Source organism: Ursus americanus, chromosome 24 (genome assembly GCF_024610735.1).
Source record: "Ursus americanus isolate L20-20 chromosome 24, mUrsAme1.1.p, whole genome shotgun sequence".
NCBI classification, from domain to species: Eukaryota; Metazoa; Chordata; class Mammalia; order Carnivora; family Ursidae; genus Ursus; species Ursus americanus.
The window spans coordinates 19,201,085-19,214,390 of NC_142150.1; the positions used below are offsets into that span (position 1 = coordinate 19,201,085).

The following is a 13,306-nucleotide window of genomic DNA, read 5'->3' on the forward strand; positions in this document are numbered from 1 at the left end:
AAAATAACACCCTATACATTTATGGGATACGCGTGAGCCCACCAAGAAGATCCTGATGGCTCACCACTGAACTTGTGACCTTGCTTTGAGAATCACTGCACTGGGTGCTTATAATATTAAAGGCAGGATTTCTCTGCTAACCATTTAGAAATAAAATAAAATAGATCATTTTGGAAGGCAAACAAAACCCCCATCATCTCGCTTGACTGTCTCATCTTTTTAAATGTCCACAAAATAGTGCGCTGAAGCCCCCTTGATCGTGCAATTCCAGTTATCTCCAGTTATCTCCCAGCCTTAGAATCAGCTCCTCGGGCCTAACCCAAACCCCGTTTGCTCAGAATTCAACGAATTCCTTCTGCTTTCATATTCATTGCAAAAGAGAAACACATTGTAACACCATTCTCAAATACCATGCCATGATTACAAATTTAGCAAATGGCTTGGAATAGTACGCCCTACCAGAGGACCTGAGCTCTGTCAAAATTACCAAATGAGAGGCTGAATAATGTGTTCTAGCTGGTGTCCCTAAAATAACTAGTTTCTTGGAGGAGAAGGAGGAAATCAGCATGTGAACACTGGCAAATCAATCTGTCTAGTTCACATACGACTAAATGGTATGAACCACTGGGTATGAAGACCAGCATTCAAAGTTCACCAAACGTTACTGTGGCTTTACATCAGTAATAAAACTGTGAATTCAAGAAAGAGATTCTGTCATTGCCGCCTTCCTAACCAAGCTCAGATTCATGTCTCCTTTCTACTTTCTGCTGCACCTCTTCTGAGCGGCATTGCACATTGCCTGGACTGGTGCAGTAGCCTCTCATCTTTCACACTACTGAAAAGTTAATCTTCCAAAAGTCCAGCTCTGATAAAATTGTTCCCCTGATCAAAAAACTTGAGTCACTGGTTACCATTGCCTGTCAGCAGAATTAAGGTCACATTCCTTAGCCTGGGATTTGAGGCACTCACCTCTTTCTGGTGTCCCTTCCCACTTTACTCAGAGCAATCTGCAAGGCCCAGCCCTCTCTGTACAGACTCTCCTGCATTTACTTCTTCAGCTCCCCTACCTTGGGTACCATCCCCTGCCTTCATTCCATCTCCTCATCACCCCTCTGCGTAGAAATCCTTCCCTTGGGTAAAGCCTAGAAGAGAGAAATTCCATCTTCGCTATAAAAAGTGCAAAGAGCGGTGCCTGGCTTAAAAGCACTCATTAAACGTTTTCTGTTATTATTGTGGTTACCACTGCCCCGTGAGTGTACCATGAAGTCCTTAATCTTCAGAGACAGACAACCCCTTGCTCCTACAGGATGTTTAACTGCAGCTCTCTTATGATGTACCTAATTACTTTTTCTTTCCTCCCATAGTTATTTAACTATACATTTCTTCTCCTCTTATGGGGTGTGAGTTTCTAAAACAGATCTGATTTCATTCACTTCTCTATCTTCCATGTCAGAATACAAGGCCTTCCCGGCAAATCTTTGAAGAAAAATGTTAATATCACATCGAGCCACAAGGGGGCATGATTGAGCCACTCCAACAGTGGAATTCTCTTAGCTTTAGTAATAAATTAGGTTTTAAAATTGAGAGGCTTTTTTTCCTTGAAAGTCTATTTGTAAATCTGTTTAAAGTAAATATATATGCATTATATATGATTACAAATCTATTCATGTTGACATGAAAAGATAGCTGTGGTATAGTGAATTTTAAAAAGGAATAAGCAAAATAGAATGTCTATGACCCAATTTTTGTATAACATCTAATCGTATATATACGCGAGAGAAATAAGTCTGGAAGAATATCCACCAAAATGTTAACAGCGGATATCTCTGGGAAGGGGTAGAGGAATAGAGAGTGGAAATATGGAGGTTTTATTTTCTATTTTGTACCTTTCTGGATTTTTAAAAATAATACATATTAAATTTTATAATCAGAAAAATTGAGCCATTCACTTCAAGAAATCTCCAAGCAACGTGCTTATTTTATTTCTCTTGTTACCTCACCTCCAGCCCCATATTTGATATGTTTAAAAGTAAATATTTTGGGAATTCTCTGATAAATTAAAGCAAAGAATCCCAAATTCTCTTGGTACATGGTGCCCTTAGCGTCTCAGTCATTTTTTTTATGGCACCCCTTAGATGAAAGAAATACTTAACAGTTCCATTTATTAAGTGTCAAAGTCCAAACAACTTACGAAGTATTTATGTCCTAACAATTCCGTGGCCATTTGAAAGAATAATACACATAAACTGAAAAAATACATTTTTTATTTCATTCTTAAATGGTCACAAGTACTTATTAATGGACTGTGTATACCTCTTGGGCACCATACAACCTCTTAACCTTTGGAACCAGACCGGCCACTGCCACTCTCATCTCCTACTCCACACGGATTTTCATGAGGTACTCGGTGTTTATCACAGCTTCCAACCACCAAAAACCCAGCTTCACAAAGATATGACACCACTGGAAGGAATGCAGCGCGACCTAATGTTGAGACTATGAGCACCTCGAGCTAGCAGTTCTCGGGCAACCCACAACTGTCAAGTATAGTTGTGTTTCCCTTAAAAATGTAGTATATCTTATGGTACCCCCGCGTTTTTACTGCAGCGCCCCGAGGCGCCGTGGCGCACAATTTGGGAACCAGTAAATTCAAATGATAAAACTGATTCCCTGTAAGACTGGCAAAGGAGAAGAAACTCATTAAACTAGACTTGAAATTATTCCAACCTAATAACTCAGTCAAAACTATTTTGTTTTCGCTAAACCAAAGTCTTCAGGGAAGGAGAAAAGGATGGTGTGGGAAGCTGGGCTGAGCGCTGGATTCTAGTGGTTTCCCTATAGCCCCGTCCCACCAAATTCCTCTGCCATTGATGCCTCTACTCAAAACTAAGACTCAACAGCAGCTTCCAAAGCAGCATGTTCCTGGGAAACCCCCGAATTCTTTTCCGTGGTGTCTAGGAGCTCCAACCAACCCACTCACTTTTCCGCCCCTCCACCCCAAGGTTTGAGGCTTTACAAAGATGTAGGAGAGCACAGCAGGCCCCCACGCTGAACTGCGAACTGAGCTGGCCCTCATCCTTCCCTGGGGAGCTCCTGGGACCAAGCCCCCCCAGGCAAGTACAGAACGGGTGCCATCCAAATCTACTTGAAGTCTGGATTAAAAAGTGTATTTTCTCTAAAGTTTAATGCGCTCAATTTCTCATCCTGATTTAGTGAGATGGCTTGTGATTTTCTACTATCAACTCACACATAATGAAAACAAACTCAAAAGGCATCTCCGACTTGTGGGGAGTGAAGGTCCATGCAGGGACCACTTAGAGAAGTTCATCAAGATCACAGAGAGATGGAAACAACACAAAGGTCCATTTGCACATAAATGAATAGATAAGTGTGGTCTATCCATCCGCACAATGGCATACTGTTCAGCTTTAAAAAGAAAGGAAATTCTGACCCATGCTACAACATGGACGAACCTTGAAGACATTATGCTAAGTGAAGAAAGCTAGCCACAGAAGGACAGTACTATGTGATTGCACTTATACAAGGTCTCTAGAGTAGTCAAATTCATAGAGAGAAAACAGAACGGTGGTCACCAGGGACCGGTGGGGAGTGAGGAATGCAGAGTTACCGTTTAGTGGATATGGGGTTTCAGTTTGGGAAGATGAAAAAGTTCTGGAGATGGATGATGGTGAATGGTTGTATAACAATGTCAATGTACTTAAGGCCACTGAATTGTATACTTAAAAGTTAAAATGTAAGCTTTATGTTAGGTATATAATTTGATTTTTTTTTTTTTAAATCACAGTGATGGCCTTCTGCTAAGGGAAGCCTTTGAATCATGCCCTTCAATGTCCCTTGAACAGCTTGTAGCAGACCTAGAGATAAGTCCATTTGGATGACCTGTTAAATGCACACATGTTTCAAAACCCAAGGACCTGTTCTAAGGAAACAATGTCTAAAGGAGAGCGGTAGCAGAGCGCGGATAATAGCAAAGAGCTTCCACCTCCTCCAGGCCTTTTTCCTAAGAAAATGCAAAATTCCCCAGTTTCCCAACCCTTCAGGCACAAGCACGAAATCCTCACTCCTCTTCCTGTCAAAGTTGATAATGCACTTTCCCTATGCTGTAAATCAGAGGCATGACGAAATAGGACCTAGAAGAACTGCTTGAAGAGATAGGCAAATGCAAACTGGCCCGGGTTCCAGAACACAGAGTCCTGGGAGTAAGGCTTTCTTCGAGATGTTTCCTTGCTATCATGTAGGACTGATGTTGTTAAAGGTCCGAGGCACTAGGCTTGCTCCTTACTTGAAGTCTGGGGAGGAGGAGAGCGGGTCTCTGTGGACAACCTGGGAAATGCTGGAGCATACCTTCTATCTAAAGGCTCAGAGGAGTTCTGTAAGACAGAAATTTGAATTCGGCAGATCCTCACCCATTGATCATTTTCAAAATATGCTTTACTCCTCCTCCTCTTGACTTCTCTATTTTGTAAGTGGGATCCAATTTCAAATCTTTAGAATCTTTTTTATTTCTCCTTTTGTCAACATATTCCATCAGTCATCGAACTATGAATTCAACTCCAACCATACCTCTTCCATCAACCTGTTTTTCCCTGTCCCCTGCCATCATACTAGTTTATGTCCTTATGACTATCTTCACTGGTCTTCATATTTCTATTTTCTTCCCTCATAACAGCCAGCATCAGAAGAATGTTCCAGATCACAGTTCTGAGCATGTCACAACTATGCCTAGAAACGTTCGGTGGCTCCCCATTGCCCACTGGATAAAGAAGACCAGACCCCTTAGTCTGGCATGTGAGATTCTTTGTGGTTCTCACTCCAACCTACCCTCCTAGCTGTATCTCCCACCACCGGGAACCTAACCCCATAGTCACGTCAACTATTTTCCATTCCCTGAACGGACCTCAAGGTTTCCCATCACACCCAGCCCTCCCTCTCCACCAGCCACTTGCTCATCCTCAATCAGTTTTGAACCCCTCCTTTTCTCCTTGTCTTTTTTTAAAAAACGATTATTTATTTATTTATTTAAGCAGTGGAGGAGGGGGGCACTCTAGAGCTGGGGGAGGGGCAGAGGGAGAAGGAGAGAGAGAATCTCAAGCAAACTCCCAGCTGAGCAGAGAGCCCGACTTGGGGCTCCATCCCACAACCCTGAGATCATAGCCTAAACTGAAACCAAGAGTCCCACGCTCAACCGACTGAGCCACTCCGGCACCCCTCTCCTTGTCTTCATCCATCTTTGAAGTCCAGCTCAAATGCTGGGGCTTTGTAAAATCATTGATCTTTTCTTTGAATTCTCCCAAACACTTCAATAGTAGGAATCTCATAGTTCATAGTACACTCAGCTTGGTTTAGTGTCGTAAGTTTCCAAAACAGTCAACAGTACAGTTGACCCTTAAACAGCACAGGGATTAGGGGTACCAACCCCTGCACTGTTGAAAATCTACATAAGCTTTACTAGTTTATGAACAGGTATTTTGTATGGTATATGTATTATATACTGTATTCTTACATTAGAAAAAGCTAGAGAAAGCATTATCAAGAAAAGCACAAGCAGGGGGTGCCTGGATAGCACAGTACGTTGAGCTCCGCCTCTTGGTTTCAGCTCAGGTCGAGATCTCAGGGTCGTGGGATCAAACCTTGGGCCAGGCTCCACACTCAGCCCAGAGTCTGCTTGTGGTTCTCTCTCCCTCTGCCCCTCCCCCCCACGTGCTTGTGAGCATGCGTGCACTCTTTTTCTCTCTCCCTCTCTTGCTCAAATAAATAAATCCTTAAAAGAAATCTTAAGGAAGAGAAAATACATTTACAATACTATAATATTAAAAATACATTTACAATACTGTAATATTAAAAAATATCCACATTTAAGTGAACCCACACAGTTCAAACCTGTACATTCCAAAAGTCAACTATATGAAGTATTACATATTGAAGGACTACAAACAAGTTTGAATATAAAACTGTGCAATCATCTTTTAGTTTCCCCAAATGCCTAACACGATGCCTTATACATAAAAGCATTTAATAAATGTCTGTTGAATAACATTTAACACACACCATCAAATTCCCAAACCTCAGTTATATCCTTAAGCCAGTGATAGTATTCTTTTTTCTTTCTTGCATTACAGACGTTTTTTCTGTGTTTTCAATATATGTTTTTCTGATGTTTTTCAATATATGTTTTATAGGAAGATTTTATATGTGTTCTATATACAGAGAAAAGCACATATAAGTGGCATCTCATTTTATATACATTTATTTTATATTAAAATTTACAGTATTTCTTATTATTAAGTGAACTTTGAGACTAGTAGGCTGTTTCAATGAATACAAGACCTGAAGCAGAGGGCTAGGAGTGGTGATTTGCACTCAGCCATTTCCGTATCCAGCTGATTTCTGTGTTCTGATTGGTGTCACATGATTCAGAAAATCCTGATTCACACGACTATGTCCCGGTGTGCAATTTTATGTGAGTGGACATTGGCAGGGTAACGCATTGTTTTAAAGTTCAGATACAACCTGTTATATCAATGACACATTAAGAAAGCCATGCACAGCAATTACGAACCCAGAGTCTGATTTAAATCCTGGCTCTCCTCTGTGTAACAACACAGACCTTAAGCAAATTATTCAGCCTCAGTTTCTGCATCTGTAAACTGGAAATAATCATAGTTCTTCCCTCATAAGGTTGTACAAGAACAAGACAGGCTGCACAAATTAACGCCTCAATAGTCTTCAGTGTGTTAAAATGCAGTACAGAATACACTGAGGTGTGCAGTTTTAATGGTTTATTATATACTGAGCCGTTATTAAAACATTCATATGTGTAAAGCATAAAGAAGAGCAGTATAATGAAACCCATGTTCCCAACTGGCAATTACTGTGAAATTCCCAGTGTGCCCCTCCCTGATCCCATTCCCTGTCCTCCCCCCCCCCCGGGGGAACTGTTATGTTTGCCATACTTTATTTTTAATTTTTGTTTAGCCCTTACCCTATTGCTATGTGCCAGGTTCTGTTCTAAGTGCTTTCCAAAACGTCCACATCTCACGCTCCCCACAACCCCACGAGGCGGAGAGCATTATTGTCTGCAGCCTACGGATGCAGAGCGTGGGCCACAGGGAACTATAACAGAGGCTCACAGACCGTTTGTACACGGGGCTGCCAGGATTTGAACCCAGGCAGTGGGCCTCCAGAGTCTATGTTCTCTGACACACCCAGGCTTCAAACACAGCCTTGAGGGCACTCTCACACTCCCTACGGGAATGAACACGCACTTAACACCCACCGTGCGCCAGGCACCGTGCTGGCCACAGCAGAGCATAAGGAAAAGCTTCTTCCTCTCTGACACCTGACAGCTCCCAGAACATTGGTTCCTCCGGCAGGGGCTGACTCCAGCTCTCTCATAGGCCCAGGCAGCCTTAAGCGCCCGGGAGCTGTGTGTGGCCTTGAGGAAAGGCAAGCAACTTCACCTTGGTGTTGGCCAGGGTAGTTCCCTACAACAATCAATCCCCAAGGAACCACGGGAAATTCCAAACTTTCTGCCCCCAGTTCCAGCCTCTTCCTCATCAAGGCTTCCTCTGAGAAGTGAACCACGTAGGACTGTGCAGGAATCCACAGCCTTTGCCAGCAAGCAGGCCAGTTGCAGCCTCGTGGCCCAGCCCACAAGGAAAGACCTCAACTTTAACGCATGTCACTCCCCTAATGATTCCCTGTGCCTGGAGTCCAACAATAACAGAGCGTTTTTCACAAGCAGCTCCCACCACGAACCTTGCAGCCTCACGCATGCAGCCAGGCACTGAGAAGTGCTAAAGGGTCAGAGGGTTTGTGCGGCCAAGCAGTCCCAGGCCTCTGGGGGAGAATCCCGGCCACTTTCTAGTCCAAAATCTGGCCCCAGAAAAACTGCCTGAGGCCCCAGCTGCCTCCAGGGCCTACTTCCTGGGGCTGGCTGGGGGTCACTGTGGGTGGGGCCCTAAGAAGGCCGGGCAGATCGGAAAGCAGCTGCACCCAAGCCACCAAGGGAAAGCAGGGGTGGGGGCCAGGAGGCTAAAGAAAGATGTTTCCTCCAGGGTCACATTCAGGAAGTGCTCCCCAGGCTACACTATACTGCAAAGATTGGTTTTTTAGTAAATGTATTTACTAAATACCAGTCCTGGCAGATACTGGGAGTGGGGGGTATGGTTCTAGGATATAACAGCAAGTAAAACAGCAAAGTCCGCTACATTATTGAGGTGGGGGGACAGCAATAATCAAATTAATATTTTCGGATCGTGATTAGTGCTTTGAAAAAAATAAAATATCATTGTCCCATGGGGGTGGACAGGGAAATGAATATGACCTAAGATCTACATAAGGAGGAGGTAGCAAAGCAAAGGCAAGGGAAAAGCATTCCAGGCAGAGAGAACAGAAGTGCAAGACCCTGAGGCCTCTGATTAAATGCTGATTAAGGTTTTTAAAAATGTCTGATGAAAAAGTAGTGCTCTCCAAGTTGTAGTACATGGTAGAGTTATTTCCTTAAGAGCATAAAGATCAAAGTGCTATGTTGGAAAGAAAATTTGTCCTTGGCTTTAAATGATGATGCAAAAAGAATGTCTGTGAATATATATTTACATTTATATGTCTCACAAGGATCTTTTTAAAAAGCCTTTCATGTCCTTTATCCTTTAAACTTTTGTAATATAGGTTGAAAGCATGATACAATCTTTAACTTCCAGCTCATGCACTGAAAGATCTTTCTCCTAGAACTAATGAAGACATCCGCTCTGTCCGGATGTAATTTACCTCCCTTGTTCCAGAATTTGAAATAAGAATACCATGTACCTCTAACTGCAACTATGTTAAAAAAAAAAAAAAAAAAACCCGTGTGCACATGGATTAAGGCGATGGGAGACTAGGAAGGGGTGGCAGTTGTTTTTCAATATTCCTTTGTTGTTATTAAAACAGGGAAGAAAAGAATACATTGTGCATAACTGTGCAATTTTCTTGTCTCCAAAGTTAATAAAAGTGTTTGTAACTGCTATTTATATCCCATTTCCAACATCACTGCCACCTACCACCTCTCCCCGCTACAGATAAAGTTGAAAAGTGCATGAGGTCTTCACAAACCTTCGTACAGTGAGTGCGTCGGATCACGGACAGTCCACGTGCACCCTTCCTTTTCTCTGGACGGAATTTCTTGGGGATCCTTGGGGATCCTTTGGGATCCCGGCAGTATTTCTCCCCAGGCTCTTATTAAAACCAGGTGCGCGGGAGGCGGGCGTTTTGCACAGAAAAGGCTTCGCTTCGCCCAAAGCTCCCCCTTCCGGTGTGTTTTCTAGAACGGATTCGGGGGCTGACCAAAGAGAAAGCTGGCCACCCGTCCGGGCCGGGCAAACGGGGTGTACTTGTCAAGACAGACGCGCGGCCTGGCTGCGCGAGGGCCAAGCGTGCAAGGGCGGAAAGTGAGGCCGGGGCGTACAGGGCCGGGGACGAGGCCCCCGCGCCTCTGCCCCCCGGAGTGTGGGCCGCGCGCCGCGAAGCCCCACAACCACAGCTCGGCCCGCGGCGGCAGACAAGGAGCGCAAGGGCCGCCGCAGGGCTGCCGCGGGTCGGAGCTTGAAAGGCGGGCGCGCGGCGGAGCCGGCAGAGCCCCCGACCTGCCGAACTTCTAGAACTTGCGCGGGTCGCGCGGCGCTTACCGTCGGCGGCTGGTGGCGCTCGCGTCTCCAGGGACCGGGGCGGGCCGGGCGCGGGGGCAGGTGGCGCGTGACGCAGCGGCCCGCGCGCTCAGAGCTCGGGTCGCGGGACTCCGGGCCGCGCGGCGCGGGGTGCCTGTGGGCCTCTCCGCCCGCGACCTTTGACCCGCAGTCAGGACTGGGCGGGCGGAGACCGCGCCCCCTCCCGAGCGCGCGGGGAAACTGGTGAGAGAGCTGGGAGAGCTTCGCCAGGCTCCACCTGAACCCCAACTCCAGGCCCAGCCTCTGGGGTGAGGGCGCTGGCTGCTTGTGCGGGTCAGAGATCTGAGCGTAGGCGCTTAAGTCAGACTCCAGAGCTATTCAGAGTAGAGACCACCGCACTAGAAGAAAGAGGAGCAGTGTTAGGTTACAAACAGTTAAGAGGCAGAGAACAGAGAACCCCAAAAATATGGTTCCACATCTTAAGGGGCCACTTCCTATTCCTTGGACCAAGCAGCAAGCCAACTGATTATTTTTTTCCTTTTCTCTAATTACTGTTTTTAAGAGCCCTTTATAAGCTCTGTATACCTTCCGTTCCGACAGCCTTGCATGAATTTTAAGCAACCCCAGGAAACAGCCAGACAAGACGGTGAGAAGGCCTCCCCATCCCTGGGGCGCCTGGGTGGCTCAGTCATTAAGTGTCTGCCTTCCGCTGGGGGAGTGATCCCGGGGTCGTGGAATCGAGCCCCACATCAGGCTCCTCTGCTGGGAGCCTGCTTTTTCCTCTCCCATTCCCCCTGCTTGTGTTCCCTCTCTCTGGCTGCCTCTCTCTCTGTCAACTAAATAAATAAAATCTTCAAAAAAAAGAAGAAGAAGGCCTCCCATCCCAAATGTTTGCGTGCACACTCAGCTCCATGAAAACCACTCCAAACTGGGCCACCCCAGCATATCTTCTGGGCTTGGTTCCCTGTTTGATGGGAAAAAGTGTTCTCAGCCCCAACCCCAAGATCCTGTGACAGCCAACAAAGAGAATTCTAGAGATGTTTCCAGATTCAAGCAACCCTAGTAATTTCTGGCAAAACATTGTCTAAAGCCAGATTCTCAAATCGTGGTCCAGGGACCACCAACTCAGATATCCTGGGATCCTTGGTATAGACTTAGGATTTAGGGCCTACACCATAGCTGATGAGTTAGATTAAGAATGATAAGGCCCAGAAATCTGTATTTTAACAAGCTTGCCTTGTGAAGTTTCTGCTCAGTATGGTTTGAGAATTACTAGACTTGGCCTTTTATTTGACATTGCTGAAACGGTGTTTGTTTTTCCTTCTGGAGCACTCCCTCAAAACTCTCCACGGTGTCAAACATTCTCCTCCTCCTCCCCCTCCTCCTCCTCCTCCTCCTTCTTCTTCTTTTAGTGTCGGCTACAAAATTTGGCTTCCAAAGAAACTATGCTTTATTTCATGAATTTTTAAAAGAAAATCATGCCAAAGCATTACTTTCCACTGTATAGGGCTCTAAAGACATCCTGATGATTAAAAAAAAAAAAAAAAAGTAGGTGGATTATGCTGAGTGCCTTCAACTAATGATGGGCTGTTTGTCATTCTGAGCCAGACCTACTCCTGCCCTGATGCTATTGACTGAAAGTTTGTGTCCCCCAAAATTCACGTGGAGCGCTCATCTGCAGTGTGATGGTATTTGGAGGTGGGGCTCACAAAAGCAGAACCTACTGGGATTAGTGTCTTTATGAGAGGCTTGGGAAAGCTTCCTTACCCTCCTGCCGTGTAAGACACAGTGAGTGGATGACTGTCTGAACCAGGAAATGGGCTCTCACCAGACACCAAACCTGCCAGTGTCTTCATAGCCTAGCCTCCAGAACCGTGAGGAATTTCTGTGGTTTGTAAGCCACCGAGTCAGTGGTATTCTGTCATAGCAAGCCCAAATGGACTAAGACACCTGCTGGCTTTTCTTCTACTCAGGCCTCAATCAGAGCAGCTTTCCTGGGTAAAATGGAAGCCGAGTCTGTGATCATGGCCGTTGGCAAACTGCACTGTACGACAAAATCATCTGTGGAGCTTTTTTAAACTACTGACCCACACAGAATGTGTGGGATTCAAACACACTTGTTTGCAGAAAATTTATTTCACAAAACTTCTCATGGAATTAATGGGCTAGCAAAAGTGGTACTGTCCGAAGGAGCAGTGAATTGAAGTTGAGGAAATAATCAAGGGTGAAACAGAATTTTTGCAACAAAAATGTTTTAACACGTTCTTGCTTGCAATATAAAGAATCTGGAAATAACCCAAATTTGTCCAGCAGTAGAAAGTTGGTTAAATAAATTATGGTACATTTATATGAAGGAATACAAGACGACTATTAACATAGTTCAGAGAACATTTATTGACCTGGAAAGATGTTCTTGGTGAGTAAAGTGGAAAGAGCAACATGAACAATTGCTCCCTTCTTGTTAAAAAAAAAAAAAAAAAGAAAGAAAGAAAAGTCTAATGGTAACGGACAGAAGACCCACAAGAGCAAACTAACAGGTGAGAGTGAACGCAGAAAAGAATCCCTATTTCAACTGCAGAACTGGGAAACCGAGCAGAAAACAGCTTTAGTTTGACATCTTTTGAAGAATCAATTAGATACCCTCTCCAAGTCATTACAGCCGGGTGACTGCCCCCCACGGCAGCAAAACACTGAAGGCTTCTTCTCTGGAGAGGGCGAGTACATTAAAAACAAGAGGATTCAACGAAAATTCAAATACTGCCCAAGCCCTCTCCCCCCGCAGGCTGGGAGCCTGACATACATCCTCCAGAGAGGAGACGGCAAGATTTCTTGTCTGTGGCGTGAAGGGTTCCTGATGAGCCGCCCTCTGGTGAAGCCCATCGTTGACAAACCCCGTCCACACACACGGAGCTTCTAATCAGCCTTTTTCTGCCCACTTGGCAGATACCAAGAATCACCAGATGTTAGAAAGAGGATTCTAATGTCAAAGATGTGGTAAGAGCAAACAGGAAAAAAAAAAAAAAAGACTATCAAAAAGAAGAAAAACCATTTTTTAAAATTACTGTTCTCAGAGAGAGAAAAGAAGATATAAATCCACGAAACAAGAACAGTCTGTTTAAAAAAAAAAGAGGAACTAAGAACAAGCAGAGCTCTTCAACATTATATATATGAAAATATAAGGCATAAAATATATAGGGGAAAACATATGAAAATAAAGGAAAGACGAGATCAACTAAATGATAGGTATTCCAGGAAGAGAGGACCAAAAAAAATAGAGGGGAGGTTATCATTAATTAATTAATTAATTAATTAATAGGATCCCCCCCCCCATTGAAAGCCATGAGTTTCCTAAAAGGACCTCTTGAGTGCTCAGAAAAATGGTTTTGTTTTGTTTTTTTTAAAGATTTTATTTATTTATGTGACAGAGAGACAGCCAGCGAGAGAGGGAACACAGCAGGGGGAGTGGGAGAGGAAGAAGCAGGCTCATAGCGGAAGAGCCTGATGTGGGACTCGATCCCGGATCGCCAGGATCACGCCCTGAGCCGAAGGCAGACGCTTTAACGACTGCGCTACCCAGGCGCCCCAGAAAAATGGTTTTAAACAGATCTACACAAAGGAACATCACTGTGAAATTTTAGAGT

The 13,306-nt window shown here is 44.6% G+C and overlaps 1 protein-coding gene across 3 annotated transcripts in view; it reads right to left on the bottom strand.

Annotated features, from left to right (window-relative positions):
* Positions 1-9,863, bottom strand: part of LOC123799451 (uncharacterized) — a 169,566-nt gene extending 159,703 nt beyond the window's left edge. Inside the window, exon 1 of one of the 3 annotated variants that reach the window (XM_045808557.2) lies at positions 9,687-9,863. The gene's annotated coding sequence lies outside the window, so the exon portion shown is untranslated. Of the gene's footprint in view, positions 1-9,114; positions 9,651-9,686 lie in introns of those variants that run through there. The other 2 variants (XM_045808559.2, XM_087855386.1) reach the window with 2 other exon arrangements.
* Positions 9,864-13,306: the final 3,443 nt, after the last annotated feature.